The sequence below is a fragment of the Ixodes scapularis genome, unplaced genomic scaffold, assembly GCF_016920785.2.
Source record: "Ixodes scapularis isolate PalLabHiFi unplaced genomic scaffold, ASM1692078v2 PGA_scaffold0__279_contigs__length_252992795, whole genome shotgun sequence".
Taxonomy (NCBI): domain Eukaryota; kingdom Metazoa; phylum Arthropoda; class Arachnida; order Ixodida; family Ixodidae; genus Ixodes; species Ixodes scapularis.
This window is the reverse complement of record NW_024609835.1, coordinates 151,085,064-151,108,553: the sequence shown is the minus strand read 5'-3', so window position 1 is coordinate 151,108,553 and position 23,490 is coordinate 151,085,064. Positions and strand designations below refer to the sequence as shown.

The 23,490-nt window shown below is 46.2% G+C and overlaps 1 pseudogene; it reads right to left on the bottom strand.

The window, feature by feature from the left end:
- Positions 1-1,588: 1,588 nt before the first annotated feature.
- On the bottom strand, positions 1,589-2,285 carry LOC120849171 (annotated as a pseudogene).
- Positions 2,286-23,490: the final 21,205 nt, after the last annotated feature.

The following is a 23,490-nucleotide window of genomic DNA, read 5'->3' as shown; positions in this document are numbered from 1 at the left end:
TGTAGCTCCGTCGTTGTCTTCATCGGCTGATGAGCTAACCTCTTCGGCATTGTTGTGGCCACTATCATTTCGATCTGAACCACCAACCTCACGTGACCCGCTCCAGCTGTCTTCTACTTGAAACATGATTGTGCCCTCGGTGTCGCCACATACATCAACGTCGGTGCTTGGAACCTGGGCGAGCTTGCACGGGAAGGAGTCTTCTTCAAAGGTGACGTCCCGACTCACAAAGAAGTGGTCTTCTTTCTGGTTCCACAGCTTGTACCCCTTCACTCCTTCTGGTAGCCAACCAGTATGCACTCCTCTGCTTTCGGTTTCAACTTGCTTCTTTTGCATCGTCTGTTTTGCAGACTCCCTGTTCTGCATCCGAACACTGTTAGGTGGTCCAGTTTCACTTCTCGCCTTGTCCACAGAGCTTCTGGCGACTCTCCTTCGACTGCTTTCGATGAGCACTTGTTTGATGCGACTTGCAGTGACAACGGCGTCAGCCCAAACTTCTTTGGGGACGCCTGACTGGATGAGGAGACACCTCGTCATGTCAAGCAGAGTTTGGTTCATTCTCTCGGCAACTCCGTTCTGCTAAGGTATGCCAGGAATGGTGAGCCGACGCTTTATGCCATGCTTGGCCAGGTACTCATCAAACTCTTTGCATGTGTACTCTCCTCCATTGTCACCACGCAAAGTCTTCACCTTCGTGTTGTGGAGAATCTCAGCCATTCGTCTGTACTGGTTGAATCTGTCCAGCACTTCATTCTTCGTCTTCATTGGGTACACTACAGTGAATCTGGAGTAGTCATAAATGAATGTGACAAAGTATTTTGACCCTCCCTTCGAAGCAGGTGGGATCTTTCCAACTACATCCGAGTGAACCAGCTCCAGTGGGGCCTTAGCCCTCGTTCCACCCTTCTTCGGAAGCCGCTTCTCTTCAATTTGCCGAGGGCACATATGTCGAGCACTTTGCATCTTGACTGCTTCTCCCACTTTGGCAAAGTTTTCCACAGCTTCATGGTGGAGATGACCGAGTCGCCAATGCCACAAGGCGACGTCTGTCGCCTGTGCTAACTTCAGTGCTGCAAGCGACTTACTCACAGTCTACAATTTACCATCGCGCTTGGCTGCGAGAATTAGGTCACCATTTGCCTCAATCACTTTAGCTTGTCCGTTGCTGAAAGTCACGCTCAGTCCACGTTCCTCGATCTTCCCAACTGACAAGAGGTTACCGTCTAAGCTTGGTACATAGAGGACATCTTGGAGCTCGACGACAGTGCCACTGCAGTCTTTGGAAATTTAAATCTCTACCTTTCCTCTCCCGACGACTTCCATGACCTCCTTATTTGCTGCCTCAACAGTCGAACAGCAGGGCTTGAAAGTGGTGAATTTGACTTTGTTTGACGTCATGTGTTCTGTTGCTCCACTGTCAAGGTACCAGATATGTGTCCCTGAGGAACTCCCACCTCTGGCACACAGCGCCTTCTTCGGTTCACTGGAATTTCCTCTTCTCTGTAAGCCGCATCCTTCGTCATCGGTACCCTCCTTGCATTCCCTGGCAATGTGTCCAAATTTTCCGCACCGAGCTCGTTGTTTCGGTTCAAAGCACCTTGTACCAGTGCCAGTTGCTTTTTTCCTTTGAAACATGTTCTTGCCCGTTATGTTTGTGGAGCTGACTGCTCTGCATAATGGGCTTGTTCTTGTCATGAGGGAATTGTTTTCTTGACTCTCATTTAGTTTGTATTCTTCACGTTTGACTTGGCGCTTTTCTTCTACCAGCAGCGTTGCTTTCACCTCCTTCGTCGTGAGCGTTCCTTCGTCTTGCTCAAGATTTAGGGTAAGTGATTCAGACGTTTCTGGCAAGCCCATCAGCATCAGCAGTGCCACTTCCCTGTCAGTGAAGGCGTATCCTTCTTGTGTAGGTTCATTGTTCGATCCAAATAATCCTTCATGGTTTCATCTGGCTTCAGTCTGGTGTTGGAAAAGTCTCCCACCAACTGAAGAGCATGCAGTAGTCCACACTTTAAATGTATCTCTTCCAATGTATTCCAGGCCTGGCGAGCTGTCAAACATTCCCCAATGTCGTACAGGTAGGTGTCTTCTACTACTAGGAACATGAATGTCAAAGCCCTGTTGTTTATCTTCCTCTCGTCGTTTGTCATTTCTCTCCCACCATAGCCAGGCTCCATGGCTTCCCAACAGCCTTTCTGGACGGGTGCCGCTCTGGCTCAAATCGCCCACGCATGGTAATTTTCGTTTGAGAGTTTTGGTATTTTGAATTCGTCCAGTGCCGCCATCGTATTGCTTTGCTTCGTCGAGAGCGGTTCGAAGTAGGCTTACAGCGATGAACTTGCGTTGGGTTCCCGTTGCACGTCTTGTGGCACCCAGCGAAGCAGGAACACACGTACAGGTTTGGCGACGTCTTCCACGAACCGTCGACGCAGTTCTCCTTTGTTCACTTCTTTGCCGAGAAATTCGTCATTGGGGTGTCAGTTACTTCTTCCCGACACTTTCGTCACTGGCGCGCACCGAACCGATGTCAGTACTTCTTTCCGACAACCACAGGTGTCGCACGATGATCCGTCCTGCTCGAAAAGTGCAAAGGTCACGTCTTACCGACAACTTCGCTGTACCCACGCTTGGTGTGTGTAGACGTCTTCCGAACATAACAGCCCATGGAGTCCGCAGTGAGACCGGTGTTCGGCGACGCTCCGTCCGTCTGACGAAGAACGTGCCACCTTTTACTTTCTTAACGGGCACACACCACTTGTCAGTCACTTCGTCCTTGACAGTTTCACTACACTCACGCCCGTCTAGTCTTCTTCAGGCATCGGCACGACGTAACGAAGACGGTGTTGCTTGACAGTTTCTTCTTCAACGTGGTCGTACCTTTTCATCACTCATTAAAGGTGATCCCTCTTCTTCCGAAATAATGGTCGATGCGCCGTCCTGGGCCCATAACCTGTTTGTTTATCTTAAGTGCACAGTATGACCACATTTCTGAGATGTGGATCGAGTGGATTTGGGGATGAAGAAACGACATACAGCCGTCAAGCTGCCATCTGAGAGGGGGGGGGGGGGGGAAATGCAAACAAAAGGGGAACGGCTGCATGACCTTAGCGCTGGATTCGTGTCGCCATCTGATAACGGTCCATTACACTACCAACAGGTATGCCCCTCCCTCCTCCCTTCTGACCCTAGTGACGTCACATGTGATGTCATTATGGGAAACGTCCCAATGGAACGGGCAGTTATGCCAACACCGACGCCGCTCACTCCGGAGACGGGCGACTAAGTGCAGCACTCTAAAAGACATTCTTCATGTGGGCAATGTGCATGTTGCAGGTGTTGTGGAAGCTTGCCGTCAGTTTATGTGCTCTGCAGCTGCGAGCTCAGCTATGGCCGCCAGTGAATACTACCTGTAAAATGAGGTAGATGTAAAAGCACCTGCACATACATATTTATATAAGAGACTCTCAGCTTTGTGTGTCCATTTCTTTGACTTGGCATCTCAATACAATGGACCCAAAAAAAATGGGTCCCAAAGGAAATGAGGTCCAAGTGTTGTGTTTGTCGCCTTTGGACCTACGGAGATGTAGAGTTCTCGGCATAAAACATCAAATTCATGTTACTGCTTGCCATGTTTCGGCTTTACTTCATAAGCTTCTAGCCTGTGTATTTTTTGGTGATGGTGCAATGGAAACACAGTAACCTTTGTATTGTTTGCATTGCTTAACTCTTTTTTAAAATGTACCTTCTAGCACTTGAGCAGTGTACAAGATTAATTCTGCTATCAATAAGTGCAGTGTTCTTTCATTGAAAAATACCGACCTTGACGTCTAACTGAAATGACATGGCTCAAAGTTTCAGTGTTCTTGAATGTGCACAGATCCTTCTTGCTTCGGAGTGAACTTGCCGGAATGTTTCCTAGAGTGGGCTCAGTATTTAGTATTTGCATACCCAAGATACAGTTATGAAATCAATGTTAGCTTTGCTAGTAGAAATCCCAATCATGTCAACCTCAAAAGGCTAGACTTCTCTGCATCAAATGGCACATACTGCATTCTAATATATTTGTAGAAACAGCAGTAACATGACAGCTCACTGGTCCTGTGCCTGTGGAAAACGGCTCTTTTTACATTTTCTTTGGTCATTCGATTTTGTCCGATTGCAGCAAGGGCCTTCATTGTTTTGATTTGTTTGTAATAAAAGTTTTCAATCCAGAACTCTTGACAACTTCTATAATTTAGCCAGGAAAATTGGAAGTGAACAAGATTCCATGAGCTCATAAAAGGTGTTCTTGATTGTATTAAAATGTTCAAATCCAGAGTTCTTGACTACTACTATAATTCAGCCAGGAAAATAGGAAGTGAAAAAAATTGAGCATATAGAACGTGTGCTTAATTTTTATGTGCAGTAAAGACAAATTTATAATAAACTCGCCCTTGTGGTAAGCGTCAACTCTGCAGCTAAAAAGTTGTACGTTCTGCACCTTCTTTTTTTTTTTTACTTTTTGTCTCTTGCGTAGCATCGGTTGGTACCGCGAGTTCGGTACGGATAATATGTATGATCTCTATGGAACGGATGCCGTGCTTTCTTTTTAGCAACTTTTATAATCTTGTTAAATTTCTCTCGAATTACGCGTTTTCGTTTCTGCATTTCGTACACCAATTGATACTTTTTATCTTTGCACCAAATTACATTCGTCTTTACCTTTGAAGGGACGTACAGTGCTGTTCTTTTTTTTTAGAAAATGTATCGGCACGAACGGACATTTCTGTGGACACCTTTATTCGGCGTACGCACTCAACGTCGACGATGGTGGTGACAGACACGTCCAGAACCGCGGCTTGCTGTCGCTTTTCACGTGTAACCACGGTTTGCACGAAAAACACGACGCAGTTATGAGACTGTCGTCGTTTGTCGCTGCCCAAAACGACCGCGGCGTAGCAGAAGCAGATGACCCCGTGTCACATCCATGTCCGGATTCTTCCTTTTTCTACGTTTTCCTTAGATTCCCTCTCGAGGCACCGCTCACTCCGTTGTAGGTACTGGACTCAAGTCCTGACTTGGCTGAGACGGTTCCGATTTCGTTTCGAGCAAGCGGCTCAACCGGCGTCTTACGCTGGGTCTCAGCTGAGACCCAAGATGAGACCACACGAGAAAACAAAATGTCGGGCGTGGCTACCACAGCCACTACGCACTGGCTACAAGTCATTTTTACCGGCTGAATGCTTTCGTTAAAGCGAGTTTAGACTACTTCTACGCCATCGACGTCTTCAACAGGAAAGCCTGCCACGACTGTTTCGTTTTCGGTTTGGTGGTTTCGCAATCGTTTGTTTTTCCTGTGAGCTTGACTGGTCACCCATGTCCTGATGCAAGTGCTCAGGTAAGAAATAATATCAATAACACCACTGTTTAGTTGTGCTGTTTCGTAAAGGCAAATGTGAATAAGTTTGGCATAATTATAACTTATTTTTGCGGTTCAGTTCCTGACACAAATGCAGCGCCATCCATTCAAGAAAGAACGGAAAGCAAGATGTAGTACGTAGTCTTATTGTTCAGACAATTTTCAACCCGAGGATCATGGAGTTGGTCGAGGTACAGTTCCGAGGCAAGCCTTTCTTTGTAAAATGTTGTGTTTCGTGTTTAAAAACAGTCGGAAAAGCAAACAGTTTCTCAAAATGTCAGCGTCAACTCCCGACGGACGTCATGTTCCAAAACATTTTGGAAGATAGCGTGTAGCTTGATACGTTATAGCAGTGTTTATGAACCTTCGCTAGGAATTGTTATGGCGTGGCTATATATATTTAAATCTAAACTGCTCTAGTATTTTTATTGTCTGTCGTGAACGAATATCAGACATATTTCTCCACTTAAGGTGGTCACCAGCAGCGGAGCTCCTCGGAACCAACGCCGGACAAGTAGGTAGTCCTCTTGGTGGTCGGCATATGCTTACAGATCGTGAGGTGGTCGCCAAGTGGCCAGGAAGCACCCATGACCTCCACATGCTATCGCAGAGCTGTATCAGAGACAACTTCGGAGGAGGAACTTCAAACGGGCTCGTCATTGTGGATGGCGATCGGCTACGATGGCCGTGATTGATCGTGCCCTACCACTGGGTAGACACGCCAGCGGAGTGCGCATACAACCAGGTGCACGGAAAACTGGAAAAAAGGTAAGGGTTAGATGTAAGGGTTGTTTTTGAATTAGTTAGGTACAAGTAGTAATCATGCTGTCTACGAATATCTCGGGGCCAATCATACTGTGCTTGAGAGAATGAGGCCGTAACTAACAAACTTTTTTCAGTACACTTCAAGTATAGTCACTGTTAGATCCTGGCCGGTAGATGACGACAAGATAACATTAACTATTTATTAACTCAAGATACAAAGGCTACATGACGACGTGACATGTTTGTTGGCTGGTGTAGGCCGTTGACTGCATGCTTTGCAATGTTCCCGCGGTGTGGCATGGTCTTCTAGGTTTGGCATCTGTTTCCAGATGGTACCACCACTCAATACACAACACTCCTTCCCCCTAAGTGAACTCCTTCTCGAAGAGCTCGAGCCCCGTCTGATCTCTTCAGCCTGGCCACATCCACATCTTGCACTGGGCCCATCACCGACGTGTGCACTGCGCTGCCTGTGTCCGGGTGCCCAGGTCATTCAGGACGAGCAGCTTGCCGCTCTCCGTGGCTCATGTTGTCTGTTGCAACTCTCAATGCACCGCTCCTATACACTTCGTCGACAGAACGTCTCATGATAATGCCCTCCTGGGTGCGGGTTTTGTAGGAAACTGGACCCGTCATTTCAACCACTGTCGCCAGTATCCATAAAGGGCCACTGCTGTAGCTGCATGAATACTGGGTTTCTGGTCGAAACACTTGTGACTTCGGTTGGACTCCTACGCTTGAATTCTCATCAGCTTCCTTCCTTATGCTCTCAGTCTGGTCCGGGTGCAGTCGTTCAAGTATCGTCTTCAACCTTCTGTTCATCAGCATATCCACTGGGCTCTTGCCTGTCATCATGCATGGTGTTACATGCTACTGTAGCAGAAAACTGGCCAGATACTGCCCTCGTGTTCCCTTTTACAATACGCTGTAGCGAATCTTTCGTTGTGTGCACCATGCGCTCTGCTTGTTCGTTAGCTGACGGGTGGAAGGGTGCTGACGTGATCTGTCTGATGAGACCGGCTTTCAAGAATATGCGGAATTCTTCGCAGGTGAACTGAGCCCCGTCATGCGAGACCACGGTGCTGGAGTTGCATTCCATGCGTCTACTGAAGCACGAGGAGGTGCAAGTCGTTACTCTTGGCATGCCATGCACTCGATCACATGGTCTTCTATGCTTCTGTCCATCTGGGGCCACCATACATAGCTGCGAGCCAGAGCCTTCATTTGGACGATGCCAGGGTGTCCGACATGGAGGGCCTCCAGCAACACCTTCCTGCCTTCTGGGGGAATTACGACCCTGTTCCCCCAAAGTATACATACTTTGTGAACCGGCAGCTCATGTTGTCGAATCTTGAATGGCTGGAAATGTGCCTCAAGGCCGCCTGGCAGCTAACCCTTCAGAGCCCAGTTGAGAACCCTTCAAATGGCGTTCTCTGCTGTCATGTGTGCGACGTCCTTGGCGTGGGGCGGTGGATTGGATGTGTTCTCCAGAAACAAAACTTCTAGAGGAGGTGGCACCACAAACTCTGGAATGGTAAGTGAGAGGCGACTAAATGCATCGGTATGTTTTATGTCTTTCCGAGGTCAATGATCCAAACTGTAGTTATAAGCATTCTGTAGGATCGTCCAACGCAACATTCGTGGAGACAAGATGTATGGCATTTGCTTTGCAGGTGTGAACAGTCCCAAAGGTGGTTTGTGGTGTTATGATCTCGAAGGCGATGCGCATAGTCATGGAACTTCTTTACGCTTGCCAGCACTGCAAAGGCTTCTTTGTTGATTTGAGCATAGTTTGGCTTGGTAGATGTCAATGTGCGGGAGTAAAATGCGACGGACCTCTTTGTCATCTTCCGATCGACGGCCAAGTACAGCCTTAATGTCTGTCTTATGGCGAGGCATCACAAGTGAGCACAAAGGGCTTTGTTTCATCATAATGGTGCAGCAGACTTGCTGAGGACGGCAGCTGCTTGCGTTCGTTGAAAACTTGTTCATGAAGAGGCGTCCACTCCCACCGTGCCTCTTTGTCAAGTAGCTGACGTAGTGGCTCGGCCACCGCTGCCTTTTTCGTAGAAAGATGCGATAGAAGTTTAGCAGTCTTAGGAAAGCCTGTAGCTCCTGTTTGCTTGTTGGTACTGGTGCCTTATGAATCGCCTTCACCTTTTCTTTTGTTGGGTGCACACGCGTCTCGTCAATAAGAAATCCCAGGAACTCGAGATGCGACACTTCAAAATGGCACTTTTCACTTTTTACCCTGAGTCCAGCATCAGCAAGACGGTGCAGGACTTCCTCGAGGTAGCCTGCCAACTCTTCTTTGGTGCTTGCAGCAATTAGAACATTATCGAATTATGACACAACCCCGGTGATCCCCTTCAGGAGGTCGTCCATGAAGCTCTGAAAGATTCCAAGAGCAACATTTACTCCAAACCGTAGCCGCTTTACTCGAAATGCTCCTTGATCGGCTGTGATCGTTTGTGCCTCCGCCGCTTCTTCATCAGCCACCAGCTGCTGGTAAGCTTCTGCCAAGTCCAGTTTTGCAAACAGCCTCCCCCCCGAGAGTGATGCCAGGAGGTGCTGTACCATGGGGATCGGGTACGGGTGTTGAGCCAGTGCCTTGTTGAAAGTGCACTTGTAGGCGCCGCATATTCTGATGTCTCCAGTTGCCTTCATGGGCGTCACAATCGGGGTCTCCCACTTTGGTTGCGTGACCGGCTCCAAAATGCCTTGTTCAATAAGGCAATCATGTTCAGCGTCAATTTTAAGCGTGAGTGCGAAGGGCAATTGCCAGGGTTTTATGCGGACTGGCATAATTGTAAAGTCAAGGTGCATCGATACTGGGGGTCCCTCAAACTTCCCAATCTTTTACCCAAAAACGCCTTCATATTTTGCAAGCACACCTTCAATAGACAGCCCTGTGACCTTATTTACCCCTAGCAGCCTGATTCCCAATGGTTTAAACCAGTCCATGCCAAGGAGGGTTGTCCACTGTCCCTGTGCTACTAGCAGTTTCAGGTCTCCTTCGAAACTACCGTGCTTGACATGGACCTTATACACTCCCTTGATCTGCACCGTATTGCAATGGAAATCTGACTTGCGATTGAAATGGCTCACCCGGTACAGCATCTTCTTCATGCCCTCATTTGTTTGTTCTGGGATCATCGATAACTCTGACCCCGAGTCAACTTCCATCATTGCCGACGTCCGGTGCTTACGTGTCTGCGATGCCTGTGGCGGGGCCAGTTAGTATCGTACACATCATCAGATTGTGTGTCCAAGTTCAGAACGTTCGCCGTGGCTTTGGATCCTCTTGTTCCCATGGCCCGCTCTGCGCTCATTGTTTCATGCGACACACACAGTCGATGCGGCCGATTGTTCTGCATAAGTAACACTGGGCATCCTTAAATTGACAATACTCCCGTGCGTGAGCTCCTCCGCACCCATTGCAAGGCTTTGTTTTCCCGTGGTATACCGTTCCCTTGTCGGTTGCCTAAGCGTGTTTTCTCCTTCCTCTTAGTCCTGACGTATGGCAACGTCGGTTGCCACAGCTGGTTCTCCTCCCCTCACATCGGGGGTGCTTTGAGCCGCCGCTTCAGCTGCCAGCACTTCTTCCTGAGCGATCTTGAACGAGAGTTTTTTTTCGCGAAGAGTCGAGTTTCAAAAGTTTCATCTCTCAGGTCACACACGAGTCGATCTCACAGTGTTTCCGTGAGATTTGGAAAGTTGCAGTTTTGTGACAACCGCCGTAGTTCCACAATGAACAAGGCCACAGACTTCTCGGGACCCTGATTCCACCGGTAAAGGCATTCTGGCGTACAATCTCCGACGGTTGGCTGAAGGTCTTCGTTTTGGGAGTTGCCAACGCGAGTAGTGACTGTACTAAGTCAAAAGTGGCAGATCCGCAAGCGCTTAAAAAAAACAGCACATTTTCTGGTTGGGTTGGTGATATCGTTTGCCTCGAGATGGAAGTTCAATCTTGCCTCGTAGGCATCCCACTTCTCCCGAAACGCAGGGTTGAATTCTCCTATCTGTCCCAGGGTCGCCATTTCTTGTCGAGGGTACAAGGAGGGTATCCGAACAAAGGGCGATGTTCACAAACCTTGTGCCTCACCTGTACGTTGCGATGTGGCCGTAGAGTGCGGCAGTCTTTATGCAATCTTATCCTCATCACCACATGATAGATCCTGGCCAGTAGATGATGACCGGATAACATGAACTTTTTATTGAATCAAGATACAAAGGTTACGTAATGAAGACATGATAGGTTCACTGGCTGGCGTTGGCCGTTGACTGCGTGCTTCGCATTTTTTCCGCGGTGTGGCGTAATCTTTTAGGATTGCAATCCGTGTCCCAGATGGTGCCACCACTCTACACACAACAGTCACCATGAACAATCTATTGAAACTGTGGCTATTGCCAGAAACTTTTGAATAGGACACTGAAGTAAAAGATTTTGTCAGAAAAAATGGGTGATTACAAGCACAGAGACGTCAGAACCATTCAGCAGATTGGGGGGGGGGGGGCGACAGTGGTGAGGGGGAAGGGTAAGTTTGCACCCCTCCCCCGTATCTTTTCCATTAAATTTCTGACCTGTCGGGGGGGCAGTCTTCCCCCCCCCCCCCCCCCCCGCCCCCCTATTTCTTTTCGACGCCACTGTTCAAGCAGAATGTGATTACAACCATCGTGTCTGTAGTCGACTGTATACTGGTGGTTGAGGCGACGGCCATTTGCAGCGAGAGCTATGTTAAAATGCGCCTAATTCATCTGTAGCACTTGCTATGTATAGCGGCGATAGTTTCATTGAGTCACCCCGCAACAGAGTAACCGTCAAAGAAAAGAAAGTCCGAGTGGCAGAGGAGGGCTGCGGCTGCACAGTTGGCAGGACTCTTCGTGGCGGTGCATTGACGGCCCTTTTTAACATTTATGTTCACACACTCTTTGCATCAGCCTTGCCTGTTCGTGATAACGATGCCCTTTGCCTTTATCTTCATGATGTAGTTTCCATGTTTTGAGCGCACCTTGGGGCCTCCTCGCCGAGTACGGGAAGCATGCCTCGCCGCGAGCTCGGCCAGGCGATGATCAGTCGGCAGTGGCCCCCAAATGCATGCTCGCTGAAACGCTGCCACCGAGACATCGGCCTTAGCGGTCCATGACATATGGATCCTTGCATTGTTTACCAGTACTTCACTAACTCATAACTTTACTATAAGTGGCGTCTAGAGCCGCTGGTCAAATAATTGCGGGATTCCAGTTACGCCTTGAACCGCATATTTAAATTTGTTCTTCCGACACAATAGCCTTTCGCATCAAAACTTTGTCGGTGGCATATTGGAACTTTCTGCTCGTAGCACACTTTACCAACGCCGAAATATCCCGTACGCGCTGGTTGAATGTCGTCATCGTAAGTTTGGCACAGTTTTTCAAGTTCACATGCCAAAAACCAGGTAGTTTTGTAGAAAATATGGTGCACATCAGTCCATGTCCGGGCAATTTGTGGCATCCTATGCCTTGGTAAGTGCTTCCATGTGGTGGGAAGTCAGTCACCAGCATGGTGCGGGGCCCCCGTTCGTTTGCCGTCTGATAAGCAAGTTAGTTGCTTCGTTTTATATGGACCACACAGCCCAAGGAGTTGTGGCTACTTTTCGATACAGTGCAGTCAAACGCACTGAAACGAAACTGCGTGTATAGGCCTTTACGCCGCTGCGCTTCCATTTTGCACCTGCAGTTTGTACTTTCTTTCGTTGTCGTTCCCACTCGGCTTTGACGTCAGTGGATCATAGATGAAGGTTGCTCAAACATAAAAAGGGAGATGAATAGTTAGGTGTCTTGGCTGAATGTGCCTTAAGCAACTTCGACAAAAGGCAGCAAGAAGGGAGATGATTGTAAGGATTGCAAAGGAAAAAAAAGCTTTGATGCTGACTGCATGCCACGTCGGCGGTGACATCGCTCAGGCCTGTACAAATGCAATGGTGCGCAAGGCAAGCATTTTTTTTTTGTGGGTGCGGTCCTTACGCGTGTTTACTACAGTAATGACTTTCACTTTTATTTAGCTGAGTATGTAAAAGTCGTTGCATTTTTTTATGATGCCATCATTTCTTTATAGTTTTGCATGTTTCTAAATGAAATACATAATGCAGTGGAATTTGTTTGCATACTTGGAACCAAAAAGACATTGAAGAAAAACAAAAAAAACTGTTTATTGTGTTTACAAAGTAAAGCTGAAACGGCAATGCCTCTTTGCCAAACTGAAGGCCCCTTATCCCCTTTAAGGGCTTTGTTGTAGGGCCTTCCCAAGTAACGTGAACATTTTTTCTCCCTGTTCAATATAGAAGTTTGCTGCCTTTTTCATCATTTCGGCAGCCTCGCAGGCTGCCCTTGCTGCTGTCGCCTGCTCTTCCGATGCCCTTGCCTGCTCTCCCGTCGCCTTCAGTTTGGCAAGGAAACACTGCCGTTCTAACTTTACGTTCTCGTGTTGTTGCTCCAAGATGTCTCCATAAAACTGTTTGTCTGCAGCCCGTGTGCTGGCTGCCGAGCCTGCGGGTGGTGCGCTGGGCCTCCAGACCAGTCGTGAACGAGGTGGTCCCCGCCGGCCTAGTGGTGCCGGTCGCCCTTCAGCAGCAGCTGCTGCCTCAGGCGGTCCCCCTGCCGCAGGAGGAGGCCCCTCCCGACGTAGCAGCGGAGCTGCTGCACCAGGCTCCACGGGTGCCTCATTCTCGTCCAGCGGCCAGTCCGGAGGCTCGTAGTCCAGGGTTTCTTCGGACTCCGGCACCTCGAGGAATGCGACCCCGGGGTCCACTTCAACTTCGTAGCTGAGGACTCGGTCCTCTCCAACCACTTCGTTAGTGGTTGGCTGCACGGTGACTGATGCTGTGCTGGCCCTAAGGAAAATACACAAGAATGTTAGTCTTGTCACCCTTGTACATAATTTGAGAACACTCTTATTTGTATTTCATTCATGCTTTTTGTGTGCATGTGGATCAAGCTCGACTCCTCAGCTCTCGGCCATTGCTGCTATTAGTTGTGAAAGTATGTGGGCTTTAGTAGAACCAGTCTACAGTGTGCAGGTCAAGCCCGATCTTGGCTGTTGCGGCTATTAGTTATGAAAGCAGCGGGCTTCATGCAGATCCAGTGTGCAGTGTTGATGCCGGCCACATATTTCGGGTTGCTTGTCCCTACAATTCTGTTTTATGTCAAAAAGAGTACCATGTTGAGCAGCAGATGTGTTCAGGGTGATTCCAAATCTAGTGGTAGTGTCTACTGGTCGGTGCTTAATAAATTGTACTCACTGTACACCATATTTGAACTGACTGCTCAGGATTACTTCTGATTTCTTTTATTTATCAATACTGTTCACACTTTCAGGGTGGTTTTATTCCAGAAAAGACATTCCTCATGGTATGCAATGTGCATGTTGGAAGTGTTGCAAAAGCTTGACATCAGCATATGCTCAGCAGCAGCGAACTCAGCTGTGACAGTGAATGCTACCTACAAAATGAGCGAGATTTCAGAGCACTAATCTCGCACAAATATGTTTATGTAACAGACTGTTTCAGCTTTGTGCCCTCACTCATTTGACTTGCCATCTCAATACAACGGACCTGAAGCAAATGAGGTGCAAGCTTTGTGTTTGTGACCTTTGGGTCTACGTAGCAGTAGAGTTTTCAACATAAGACAATATATTTGTTTTGCTGTTTGTCATAGTTCGGCTTGACTTCATAAAAGTCTAGCCTGTATACAGTAGTCTGGCAATAATTCAAACTCGGATAATATACTTCTGGTTAATTCAAACTAATTTTCTAAGTTTGGTTGTTTCGCTATGTTCTTAGTGTATCCATATGCCACTTAAACCGAATGCCGTTTTCCTGTAATTCATATTTTTTGTTCTTGCAGCCCTTTTGTTGAGTGTGCTTCTTTCCGAGCACCGGTACACTGCAGTGGGAACACCCATGGAGCTGTTGCTTCTCCGCAATGCACCGGCGCTCGGTGATAAGCGCACTCAACGGGGCTCATGCGGAAATTTCTACAGCAACTTGCACAGACGCTGTGATCTGGTAGCATGGCATACACCGAGCACTGGCACATTGCGGAGAAGCAACAGATCCATGGGTGTTCCCTCTCAGTGCACCGATGCTCGGAAAGAAGCACGCTCAACAAAAGGGCTGCAAGAACAAAAAATATGAATTACAGGACAACGGCATTGAATTTAAGTGGCATAGCATGCGCAAGTCGCAACGTTTTCACAAGTTGCTATGAAAACTGTGGCGCAGTGCCCGCTTTTATTGTTCACGTGTCCCCCGTTTAATAGTTCACACTAGGCAACTTCTTGAACCAATGAACAAACTGAATTTTGTTTTGAGTTGTCATGTGGTGTGAGTTGTCATGTGGTGTTTGAACAGCCCACAACAATGAACATTTTTGAGGGATAAATAAACTTCTGTCTTACATTTCACGAATGTTTCATGTGTAGCATACCTGGTTATGATCAGTAGGCCTATGTAAAGGAAAGCATGAAATATCTTCTGTGTATGTGAAGCCACTCATAAGGCGAATCATTTTTTTTTTGCATCATTATTTAGATAAATTTCTGATAAATTAAACAAAATTCATGGCTTCCTGGAGTTTGAAATCATGAGAGTATAATGTATTTTGTAATGGTAGTGTAGTAGAAACACAATCCCCTTTGTCTTGTTCGCACTGCATGATACCTTTTTAAGATTTACCTTCTACCATTTCAGCAGTGTACCAGCCTAAGTCTGCTGTCATTTTTCTTTCCCAAACTTTCAAGACTCGGCCAACGGCGCTTGCAATGTTCAGAAGACTGCGTCGTCCTCCCCATGTACATGTCGGCTCATAATCACCATCATTTTAATCTTGCATCTCACAAGATTAAGTCGTGATCTTACATCATCACATAATCACCATCACAAGATGTGGCGTTGCGGGCGTACCTTGTACGGGCTGCTGCCTTTCTGCAGTGCCGTGGCTCTCCTAATCCAATAATTACTATTATTATTATTGTTTATATTATTTTTATTATCATCATTGATAAGCGCAGTGGTTTTTCATTGGCATGCCTAGCTCGACTTTAACATCAAGGAATATGGCTCATAGTTTTAGAGTTCTTGGATGTGCACGGTTCTTTCTTGCTCTGGAGAGAACACACCAGAACATTTCTTTGAGTGGCCCAGTATTTAGTACTTGCGAACTTCAGATATGACTATGAATACAATATTAGCTTTGCTAGCAGAACCCCCAATCGTGTGAATCTCGAAAGGCTAGACTTCGTACAAATAGCAGTAACATGACAGCTCACTCGTCGGTGTCTATGCCTCCTTCGATACCCAGAAGGTTGGGGCTTGTGGAACCGATGACCGCCAGCACAGCCTCAGCCAGCGGTGTCAGCGTGTGGTCGTTGCGTCCTGCGCCTGTGGAAGACAAGGTTCTCTTTATATTTTGTTTGAGCATTAAATTTTGTCTGATTGCAGCAGGCACATTCATTGTTTTGATTTGATTAATATCTTTATATCTCGATTGCTTCTATAATTTAGCCAAGAAAATGAGAAAGGGGAAAAAAAACTTATTTAGCACACAGAATGCGTGCTTCATTTTTATGTGCAGTAAAAACATGTATAGTAAACTCACCGGTCGTGGAGTCTGCCTTCTTCGAGAGGGTCAGTTCAGCGCGGCTGCGAGATTTGAGGTTTTGCCACTGCTTTTTGAGTTCCGGCACAGTGCGCAGCGTCGATGGATGCCGCGAATTCATCACGAATGCGATCTCCTGCCACGCTTTTCTTTTAGCAGCTTTTGTAATATTGTTGTTAAATTTGTTCTTAATTATACGTTTTCGTTTCTGGATTTCGTAAACCAATTAAAACTTATCATCTTCGGACCAATTTGATTTCTTTACCTTGGGAGGCATCCGTGATGGACCGGCGACATTCATGTCTGCGTGCAGCAAACTCAGACGGGCGTCTGCTAACTTAATGATCGAAACATAATTCTCAACTTTTATTGCAAATACTTCCGAGAAAATACGTCCAGCGCATTTGTTTTTCTTAAAAAATTGGGCGTCTAAGGACTCGCAGGCATTTCTGTAGACAACTTTATTCGGCGTACGCACTGGACGTCGACGACGGTGGTGACAGACGACAGCGTACGAAGCAATATGACAGCGTTGGTGCGCACTAAACTCTACCAAAAACCGCGCATCGCTGACTTTTTTTTTCTTCTATTTTGCACAGAACCACGGTATGTACGAGAAATGTGCCGCAGTTTTGCAACTATCGTAGTTTCTCTTGGCCCAAACCGATCGCAGCGTAGCAGAAGCAGACGATCTCTCGCTTGCCGCCTCGCGTCGCCGGCGCTTTCTTATTGGACAGGAGGTCAAAACTCGTCACTTCCAAGTCCGGAATCTTCGGCCCTGTTCCAAAATTTGCTCGGTCTCACTCTAGGGTAAAGGTGTTGTACCTTTGCGGTCGAAAACCTACCCGCGTCCGGCATTACTCGATTTTTGTTGTCACGTGACATGATCTGCCAGGGTAACTCGGATCCATTCGAGTAGATTTGGAACGCACCCTCTGTTTTCTCCGGTATTACTTCAGTTTTCCCTAGATTCCCTCTCTAGGTACTGCTCACTCCGTTCTTGGCGGTCTGGGTGCTAGACTCAAGTCCGGACTTGAGTCAAGGCCGCGCCGGAAACCGTGCTGGATCCGTCTTGGTCTCAGTCACGATCTCAGCCGAGACCGCCAGGCGCCTGAGTCAAGACTTGAGCCAAGATTTGAGTCAAGACTTTCTAGCAAGCGGCCCCTGGCATCACATTAGTGCACCATACCATCCTGCAACTAACGGGCATGCAGAACAGATGGTGTGCGAAACAAACAAAAAAAAGAGCCTTTTTGAAGCTTACGGAAGAAGCAGTTCAGTGAAGAATCGCCAGGTTGTTGTTCCATAAGCACGTGACAATCTCATCTTACACGGTAAAAACACCCGCCGAAGCAATATCCGGCGGACGAAGAGCCACACCCCTCGATCTCATGATACTATGGCTTCCAAACGAAGATCAAGAGATTCCCAGATCGGGAGTAATTGCAGCTTATTCGGTCGGAAAACTCGTCTACGTAAGGAATTTCAGCGGAAGTCGGGCCTTCCATGTAAAACTTGAGTAGATAAGGCTCTATGTTGGTTGACCAAAAGTTGTCATCTTTCTGAATACGTTGGATATCAATGCCCTTGAGTGTAAATAAAACTAAATCACAAAACTCTCTTTGTGTATTGTGTAACTGCCCTTTTATTTGATAGTAGAAGCTATCGTGGTGATTTAGACCTTTCACAACAGGCTTCTTTTTCTTATTTTTCGCCTCATACTCCTTTGGGGTTTAAGTATGCTTCAAGAATCTTTTGGAACGGGGACACTTTACGTCAACGAGGCCATTTGTTCCAAGTAGTCAATCAGGGAATGCTGCTAGAAATCCGTACCTCCTATTAACAAATAAGCCGCACTTCTGCACAGTGCAGTTTTCCTGTTCCACGTACAGTTGTAAAGCAGCATCCTCATTCATTCTACCATATTCTGTTGCGGGTAAAGAAAATCTTTGGGTACACGATATGTGAAACAAGTCTGGCACTGTACGTTGTGGTTCGACACCCACTAATGTCGTCATCCTTATAGAGCCTCATCATTTAATCATTACCTCGTCACCTCATATTGCTCTTAATCAACAGTAAGTACAATAGGCTACCGCCATATTACAACCCAAGAATTGAAAAATTGAGTCGTTCAGTCCTTCAACAAGTGTATTATTTATATAATGTTATTACGTTACATTACCTCGAGACGATCGACGTCCATCGTCGATCTTCAAATACTTATACCTGTATATAAATTAGACGCACAAGGAGGGGGGGGGGGGGGCGGTGGCCGATTGCATGGTCTTGCGCACACCAGCTCGGAGCTCTTGGAGGAAAAGTTCGCGCTGCAGAAGCCACCCCGCCCCTGCCCGTTTCGATCTGGAAGAGCATCGTACCGGCGTGCGGTCGTGTATCACTACTGCGTGGTGCACGTTAAAGACCCCAGGCTAGCGGTTGTACCGCACTGGCTAAATTGCTCACCTACAGCTCAGAGTCAGACGCCCACTAAGGCGGACTAACTTCCGGCTGTATAAACATACACATAACAATTTGCAATTAGACGCATGATGACAAAAAGCACAGCGTGCCGCCTCTTTTCTTCGGATGCCTTTTTTTAAACCAGCGTAAGCTCGCGCGTTCTCTCTTTTGAGACGGTTAGAACGGTCGCACATAAAACCCGCGTTTCTCCTACCCGGCCGCTTCTTCCTCTCATTATGTGTAGTTGGTTATAACTAAATAAGCAATAATAATGGTGTGTTATTCATATTTACTTTCAGTTTCAGTCAGGGGAAAGGAGTTTCGCGGGAAGTAGAGCAAATAAATTAGCTGCGCTTAGAGTATCGGCACTCTCTTCCCCGACAGCGTTGTGAACACCGCCATTCTGGTTCTTGTGCAGAGCAGGCGCAACTGCCGATCGTCATGATTCAAAAGTGCGACATCCTCAGCATTATATCGGTATTAGGAAGCTCATGTAATGTTGCTTTGCTTTGCCGCACCCTGTTTAAAGTGGAGGACGGAAAAGCGTTTCTTGTGATTTCAGATAAAACTTAAAATAACTGGCAACCATGATTTTAAGCCACAATATGGCCAAGTGTCGCTACTCTGACGCGTAGCTTATTTAATGACACTATTCATGCTCTTGTTCAAGAGGCTTGTAATACCTGGAGGGGCCATGACGTAAGCCCCGTGGATTCCACAAGCCACTACCTTTTGACACCTGCCTCTTCCTCATTCTTCCCGCTTGTGCCAGTAAATTAGCTACGGTTTAGGGTAACGCCACTTGGCCATATTGTGGCTTAAAATCATGGTTGCCAGTTACGTGAAGCTTTATCTAAAATCACAGGAAACGCTTTTCCGTCCCCCACAAATGTTTAAACAACCCGCGACAGAGCATTGCAATATTGCATCAGCTTCCTAGCACCGCATCTAATGCTGAGGAAGTCAAACTTTTAGATCATGACGATCGGCAGTTGCGTTTGCTCTGAACAAGACCCAAAATGACGGCGCCCAAAACAATTTTGGGGAACGGAATGCCGATACTTTAAAGCTCATTTAGTGACTCTAGGCATGAAGTGAACTCGGGTGTATTATTTTCCTCTTCGTCTTTATTGTTTATTGATTTCAATCATATAGAATAATGAACACAATATATCACGGTACGCGTGTGTAATTATGTGTGTTAGATTTATTAACCTGACCTAGTACTTAAACCATTCATTTATCGATCGTAAATCTTCCAATATATTTTTTAAATGTGAAGGTAAAAAGACACGGAGATTGACGTTGATACAGACGCCAACGCCGCCCTCGGAAATTTTTTGAACACTAGAAATCAGCAGTTTGTCTGCCATCCGCCAGGTAGCGCAACAAAACACCCAAACAGTTTTTAATTGTTTTTAAAATTAGCTAAGCTCTACACCTATTAAAAAACAAAGCAAGATCATTCTGAAAATTTAATACATCGCAAAGTATATCTGTTCCAAACAATAAATGTTATTAGATGCGAATAAATCTGTTTATGTCCAAAAAAGATATGTGTCAAAAACAGGTAAGTTTGAAAGGCTCCTGGAGCGTTATGACTTTGAAAATGATAAAAGGCCATCGTCCACCTCTTGGGCAACCATTGTAGCTCTAAATGTTACAAAAGATTTTATTATAGTTTAATTATTTCTTCAACGGCATTTGAAGTACCATGACTCGAAACACAAAAAGTGCTACGTTTGATATTAAATATCTAAACAAAAAAATTTTACACAACATTAAATTTTTTTGCATATTACCAATTATAAGCACTACATCTGTAACTAAATTCATTGCCCTAGCGCTTGTGATTAAAAACATATTTGTGCTGAAAAATGTCCATTTTAGGGCAATATTTGGAGGGATGAAAAAAACAAAGTAGTGCAAATAGCAAAAAAGTGTATCCTTACATTCTGCTCCGACACCATCTTAACAAAACTCCTATATTGGAACCGTGCTATCTTTAATGGATCGTTCATAAAACATGAACTAGCGGAGCAAGTGAGAGTCCGCGCCATCATATTTGCAACGCTACAAACGCGCATGAACAGTAAAAACCAACACACACATAATATCAAATGAAAGAGGATTGCACTGCCTTTCGAATGACATCAATCCCACAAAACAGTATTTAAAAGGAGATGAGTAATGATCTGCCAAAAAGTACTTAAACTGCCACATTCAGTGGGACCGTGGCCTTAATCTTCGACGGCACCGCGATGTGCAGTATGAAAAAATTAGTTATACACCTTTTCGGTGAATACCGAGAGGCCAATGAAGTCACTCCAAAAGCGCAACGCCGGGCCGTTCGCCATCTTTCAGCGCGTGGTTATGGGCCGGTTTGTCAAATCAAGCGCAGAGATTGCGTAGAAATTTTGCCTTCATATTCGCTGTGTATGCGTTTGCTCGTCTTAGTCTTATTGACAGCGCCATACAGAAACAAAGTATAGACTATACTGAGTAACTGGATAAAGGCAATGAGTTCGGGAAAAGGAGGTGTGGAAATCACGTCCTCGGTGAAGTAGAGTTGAACCTGCTTTCTTTCCCACGCCTGGACGCACGCCCTAACCCTACAGCCGAAACCGTGTGCTTGTAAACGCGGGTAATAAACGAGGGTCGAGGCCCGCGTTGGGCCCAACAAAAATAAAGAAACCACGGGAACTCCACTACACCGGCCCTCGACCCAATCGACGTTCTGTCAACAAACGAATGGCGGAGGGTCGCACTCACGCCCGTCCGTCGAGTGCTGGTTACACGTCAACAGGGCGCATGGGTTCGCGCACTCGCCGGGTGCTGCGTGTACGGGTATAAGGTGATTAGTGTGCCGAGATTTGGGAGTGTTTCCAACGGGGTCACTCGGTGCGTGGGCCGCGTTCGCAGTACGAGCTGCGACGAGGTGCCGGAATCGTCGATCTTCTGCAGGCGTCTCCAAACGTTTGGCTCAGACTCTCCGCCCTTCGTCATTCTTGCCACGCGCAAACTCACCCGAGCGCCTCAGCAGTTAATTTGAGCGGGGGGCGTCCGCCATTAATTTTAAAAACCGCAAACAATGTTTTCAAAATAATATTAAAGAAAAACAAAATTAAACTGCAAATTCATTGGCTCTCAAGCGTGACTCTACACACCTAATCACCTCAAAATACACGTGTATCTTGTTGTGTCCTCTTCTCTGCTTTTGTCCTCGCCTTTTTTGTTTTTTGCGCACAAGATTGCATAAGATGTCAAACCAACTCGCCCAAACAACCACTCTTCGTGTATCTTAGATTAGCTTTATGTTATCTTATCAAGAGGTACACATTTTCAAAAGCTAAAATTATTGCTTCTTTCGTGAACAACCAAATCTTTTAAGCACTACTTCGCACAGCGCACGAAGATTGCGCAAAAACGTAGTTTTTAGTTTTGTTTTGTTTTTAGGTCGATGGGACAACCAGTTCAGCGCATCGCTGCCCTGGTGTCTCGGGGGCATCAGTAGCAGCGGGGGAAAGAAACCCTAACCTTGCCGCTTTTTTTCTTCTTCTAAATAACGAATATAATAAATAAACCAAACGCTGGAATGACCCAGATTATGCAGTTGACTACTCGTTCTTTTTGCGTGCGTGTATTTTTTTCTACTTATATATACATATATATATATATTTAGTTTAGTGTTGTTCGGGAAACGTCACCATACCCTTAATTCAGGCTCATTACTAATCAGATTGGTTATAATAGGTACAATAATGGATGCATGTGTGTGAGAGGGGACGACGTTGTTAGCAGGAACGCTATAATTAACCTAATTTTTAAAGGTCGTGAAAAGTTTGAGGTCAAACTGGAATAAATATTCAACGTGAGCCCAAGCAGTAACATCGCTCTTAGAAAGGTTGAGACAGCTGTTTATCAGCAATAGCAAAATACTATATGGGTTCCATTTATATTTACGCATAAGAAAACCTTCAGCCTAACAGTCCCACCAACAGACAAGTCTACAGACGAAGGCATGTCTTACAATGTAGAAAGCTCGAAGAGCCAATCAATGCAATATTTTGAGTGCATCGAGCAATTGGTAAATCCCCAAAACTATTCGGCTTTAACGCGAATACTTCGCCGTAAGTATGGGCACACTAAACGTCATTTTCATTTTCTCAACATTGGTCGCGTACGCGTACATGCGCGTTCACGTGCATAAGACTGTTCAAACATGTCACGCGAGAATGTCTTCATCAGACGGTTGTCTGCCTTGGACACGGCTTACGCCCTTTATATCTGTCACTCCAAGGTCCATTAGCAAGACTGTATCTGCGTTTCTTCTATCTAATTCTGTTTCCGCGAAATTGATTAGACAAGAAAACTTTGAAGAATTTGTTTTCTGACCTTTCCAGATATCCTAGCTGAACCATCTCCACTTTTTCGAGAAATATTTACCGCTTCTACAAATAGGCCGACATAAATTTTGAGCCTAGTTACGTCACCCCTAAATTTAGCAAAGGGGGACGGACCCCCAGCTCCTAGCCCATTTTGAGCGAAAAATAAACGGACTTGCACGATACCGTCTCGCCTAAGTGGTGTTGGTTCGGCCGGGGTATGACGCTTCGTCGGATCAAACGTCACAGCCGTAGTTGCAACGAAGAATCCACACACTTCGTTTTCGAAGACATGTACACAGAGGGAGACTCAAAACATTGCGGAGTTGGAGTGGCATGCTATTCAATCATTCAATCCACCACACTGAACCGCTGTCCTTTCTAAAAGACAGGCTCTTCGGCAGATGGTGTGTTTTCTCCAACCACATTCTGTTAGAACACAATAACGCAAAATTGTCTCAAAAAAACATCAAGTCAATTTCGTCGCTAAATTTAGTGGGGAAGATGACGTCACGTGAGTACTTCATGTGACCTCAAAACACGTGTCGTTAATTTTCTATCAAAAACATTAGTGGGGGAATTGAGGTTACGTGACCACGTCGAGCGAGCAAGTAACGTGACATCAACTTCCTTGCTATATTTAGTGGGCAAATTTGTGCCCCTTGGCGCGGATTTATTGATATCATGAAACGACGTCTTGTGACCCCATGTCGTGTGACGTCAAGCTGTCGCTATATTTAGGGGGGAAATTGATGTCACTGACCAGAATTTTCCTGCTATATTTAGCGGAGCTATTAACATCATGTGGCCACTTCATGTGACCTCAATCACGTGACATCAATT